This window comes from Ursus maritimus, unplaced genomic scaffold (genome assembly GCF_017311325.1).
Source record: "Ursus maritimus isolate PB19 unplaced genomic scaffold, ASM1731132v1 scaffold_8, whole genome shotgun sequence".
Taxonomy (NCBI): domain Eukaryota; kingdom Metazoa; phylum Chordata; class Mammalia; order Carnivora; family Ursidae; genus Ursus; species Ursus maritimus.
In genome coordinates, this window is record NW_024426996.1 from 38,363,612 (window position 1) to 38,368,403 (window position 4,792).

At 42.3% G+C, this 4,792-nt stretch overlaps 1 pseudogene; it reads left to right on the forward strand.

Moving 5' to 3' along the window:
- Positions 1-1,762: 1,762 nt before the first annotated feature.
- Positions 1,763-2,763, forward strand: LOC103672819 (annotated as a pseudogene).
- Positions 2,764-4,792: the final 2,029 nt, after the last annotated feature.

Here is a 4,792-nt window from a genome sequence, read left to right on the forward strand (position 1 = left end):
TGCTTGAAATTCTCTCCCTCTGCCCCCTCCTTTTTGCATGTACACATGATCTCTCTCTCTATATATAAAACAAATAAATAAATCTTAAAAGAAAAAGAAATGATTATTAATTAGTTGGACAACCCAAAAATACTGAAGTTCTGTTTGGAGCTTATTCGTAAGCTGGGGAAGAGCTGTTTGAGATAGGAAATGAGATGAGACAAGCTGACAAGTTTGAGACTAAAAGATCTTGCAGTTATTTACATGGCCAGATAGGATATTTTTGTTCTGAAACTCTCATCCACAGAAATACCTAAGTTTGACATTATGTGGACTCTACACCTACATACATAGGGTATGCATGTATGTGTATGAGAGAAATGGGGGAGGTGGGTTTAAAAGAAACAATATGTTTTCTTCTTTATTTTCAGTTCAACAAAGAGTACTCACGATACATCTGATTACTCATTACACCATTTGGAAAGGCTCAGGAATGTTTTCTTTAATCATTTTGAAGCTTCCTGTGAGAAATTATCTTTTTGTAAGGCTCCAATTATCAACCATTCTCAGAAATGGATTTCTATATTTAATAAGCCAACATATTCCTTTAGTATTAAATTCTTCATCTGGAAATTGGTAGCCTTGCTTGAGTTCCTCAAGGCTTAATGAGCCCGTTGTGTTTGCAGTGACTATCACTCTCAGCAAATCTGAACATTCTTGTTCAACTCTAAATGTCCAAACACTTCTTTGAAATCTTTTTTCAAGATCTCTACTTTTGGCTTTGTAAAAGAACTTGGGTTTGACAAATATGCTCCCCAGTTTGTCATCTATGAGCAAGATTAACTGAAGCCAAGCAGGAACAACAGTCATTAACAAACTAGGGTCTGATGAACAACTCTTAGAACAGATGGACACACATATACATATACACACACATAGCAAAATTCTGAAGACTACTTAGGAGGAAAATGTCTGGTGACAGCATAAATAGCTCAGGGCCTGCAGGGCCTAAACTTTTACTCCCTGAAACTTCAGGACAAATTTTACATTATCTACTTGAGTTACCAAAGACACAGAGCTCAACTCTGCTTTATAGGGAATTAAACTATGAAGTTAGATTCTTAAAAATAAAAAGACATTAATGCTGCTTAGCCATCTTATTAGATATTTAACATAATTTATTGCCAGAAAACATAGTGCCTTTGGTCTTAGAGCAAAATTCATAGAGTGACTCGGTTGTTCTCAGCATGAAGGAGAACAGACACATTTTTCAAAAGAAGCAATTGACTTGTTAAAGGTTTGACATATCACAAACATTTTGATTTTGTGATCAGACTGGATGGTGGCTTACTTATCCCCTGACTTTACTGTCAGGTACTTTACAAGTTTACTTCTCAGACAAGAACTGTGGGAAATCTTAGGAGGAATTGGTAGGGCAAACAGGAGGGAAACACAGCTATAATAAAGCTATGGTAGTGGCTAAAGTGACAAGAAAAACAAATGGAAATCATTTGATTTGTACTGCACCTGTGAGAGAAGAAATTATGACTCCTTTTTGCATCTGAATCTCACAGGTCTATTTTGAGAGTTGAGAGATCTGTATAAAGTACCTTGTTCACTCTTTTAAAACAGGCTTTACTTCAAGAGAAATCAACTGTGAAATTTATAGAAATTCTTTCTGAAGCTAAGAAAAAAGTTCAAATTCCTTTCACTAAACTCTTCTAGAATCTAGAGACACACTGTGGTGTAGGATTAAGATATGCCAATTCAGGGGCGGGGCAAGCTTATCCCAGGGCGGTCAGGCTGCAGAGGTACTTGGGACTCGAGAGCAGGAGCCGTCCTGAGCAGTCCTCTGGTGTAGGGCCACATACAGGCCAGGAGCCCGGGTTCCATGCGGTGGATACCCCAGTCCAAGGCAGTCCCCGAGGCTCACAGAGAGCCTCTGAAGAGCCCCGCCATGCACAGGAAGGGTGGCCACTGCCATGGCTGTGGATGTGCCTGACGAGATGAAGAGCCGAATCCCAGTGGTGCTCCTGGCCTGTGGCTCCTTCAGTCCCATCCCAACATGCACCTGCGCTTGTTTGAGGTGGCCAGAGACCACCTGCATCAAACAGGAATGTACCAGTTGATCAGGAGAATCATCTACAGGAAGAAAGACTGGGTGGCCATGGCCTGGCTGGCCCTGCAGACGGCCGACTGGGTCCAGGTGGACCCCTGGGAGAGCGAGCAGGTGTGGTGCAGTGGATGGAGACAGTGAAGGTGCTGAGGCAGCATCACAGCAAACTGCTCAAATCTCTGCCCCAGACGGAAGGCCTAGACCACAGCTGGGCTCACTCCACAGCCAGGCTCACTCCACAGCCCCCACAGCTGGGCCTGAGCTGAAGTTCCTCTGTGGGGCAGATGTCCTGAAGACCTTCTAGACCCCCAACCTCTGGAAAGATGCACACATCCAGCAGATAGTGGAGAAGTTTGGCATGTGTGTGTGAGCCGGACAAGTCACAACCCAAAGGAATACAGCTTGGGCTCGCCCATCCTGCACAGGCACGGGTGCAACAGTCACCTGGCCAGGGAACCTGCGCAGAATGGGCTCCGCTCCACGTACATCAGGCGGGACTTCAGCCAGGGCACAGTGTGAAGTACCTGCTCCCAGATGCTGTCATCACCTACATCAAGAACCACAGCATCTACACCAGGGACAGTTCCTGGAAACGCAGTAGCACCCAGAGGAATAAAGGAAAGACAACATGGGGAGAGCCAGCTACACCTCCACAGAGCTCCTCCTGAGGAAAGGGCAGTTATAAGGTCTAATTAGGGCTTTTTTTCTTTTTTCTTTTCCATTTTTCCTTTGTCTTATTTAGGCAATGAGTTTATTTCAGAGGAGTCTTCTGTCCCTGGAAGAGATAACTTCTTTTGGGAGGAGGAGCAAGTGCCTACATCTCAAGAAGGAATATTTACCAAAGAAGTTAAAATGGCGTGACAGGTCACTAGAACTAGACCACAGCTCTCCGAATCTCTCACTGCAGAGGCCTTCGTATTCGGTAAATGGTGACTCTGGCATGCGCACTGAAGGCAGTTCTGCACAAGCGGGGCTGCTGACGGTCAGATCAGAACTGCCCACACTTGTTTTTTAACTAGGACCAGGTGCAGCATGCTGGTCTTGATTGGAGAGACTTGACAGGATGCTAATTACCAAACAGTGGACTTTGTCAATGCCTTGTTCCAACAAAATAATACTAATTGAGGAGTCAAAAATTTGGAAGCAGCTCTTTGCTGTTTACATCAAATCTTCTTCCCTCAAGAACCACCGTCTGCCTACCTAAGCTGTAGATACAATTTAAACTAAAATCTTTCTAAGGAGTGACCCTCAAACAATATTTTTGATATGGCAGATATTTTTAACACGACTTTTTTATAAATGCCAAGGTTCCTGATTTCCAGGTTTCTAAAAAGAAACTGAGGTAAAACAGATGCCTTGCTATTTTAGAGGATCTTTCTGAATGTTTTATGACTGCCTGCCTGTTTGAATATTGGCAAAGAGATAAATAATAAATTGACATCAAGAAATTTAAAAAAAAATTTTTTTTTAAGATATGCCAATTCATTGGTTGCCATAATCATTAAACCCTTGGTTATGCAGCACTTATGTCCAAGGAAAAGGGTCCCTTTATTAATCTCATTTTGTTCATCTTCTCAAGGAGCAGGGCCATGTGTTATTGCTATTGCTCCCTGGACGATTCCAAAACTTAATGTACTAAGGGGCAAAGTGCTTGGCTGAGGGATCCAATTAGGACAATGGCAGAGGGACCTATACTGAGGGCTCTTGGCCATAACTGTTGAGGTCGCACCAGAAGCCATCCACTTCAAAGTGTAGCATTATTGGTTTCTACCTGTTGACATACTTAAACAAGGAGGCTGTTAGAAGTGCCTGGGTGGCTCAGTCAGTTGACAGAAGGACTCTTGATTTTGGCTCAGGTCATGATCTCAGGGTTGTGAGATCAAGCCCCATGTCTGGCTTGGGCTGGGCATGGAGCCTACCTAAGATTCTCTCCTCTCCCTCTCCCTCTGTTGCTCCCTCCATCCCCCCACCCCCACTCATATGTGCGCCTGCGCTCATGCACACATGCGTGCTGTCTTAAAAATAAAAAGAAAAAAGAAAGGAGACTATTAGATTGAGGTGAGTCTAATGCCTTGGTAACCTATGTAAGGAAACCAAAACATAAGCTGGAGTCAATGCACTTGAATCCAAGAAAGTGAAACTTAAGAACAACCAATCACAAAGAGCCAGCTAGACTTTCCCAAATAAGGCAACTGCTTAAAATACAACCAATCAAATAATTTCTTTGCTCTGCTGCCACATCTTCTCTATTAAAAAAAAAAAAAAAAAAAAAAAAAAAACCTCTTCCCTGGTGGAGCACTCCTAACTACTTTAGGCTTGGCACTGCCCAATTCACAATTGAAAATTTTAATACACCTGAGTTCATCTTTTAACATATCAGAATATCAAACTGGTTACTCAGTTTTACCCTACACACAACAGTGATGATTCATCTGATCTTTAATTTGATATTATGCAATAACAGTGATGCATTAAATTCACTCATTTAACAAGTACTTCTCATATACTATATGCCAGTCACCATATTGGACACCAGAAACACGCCTGAGACAAAGTATCTGACTGCAGAGCTGAGACTCATGAAAAAGACAAACATGAAAGTTAATAAATACAACACTTGAAAGAGCAAAGAAAGAAACACAATAGTTTAGGAACCCAGGGAAAGATACGACCAATGTCAATTACCATGATTTCATT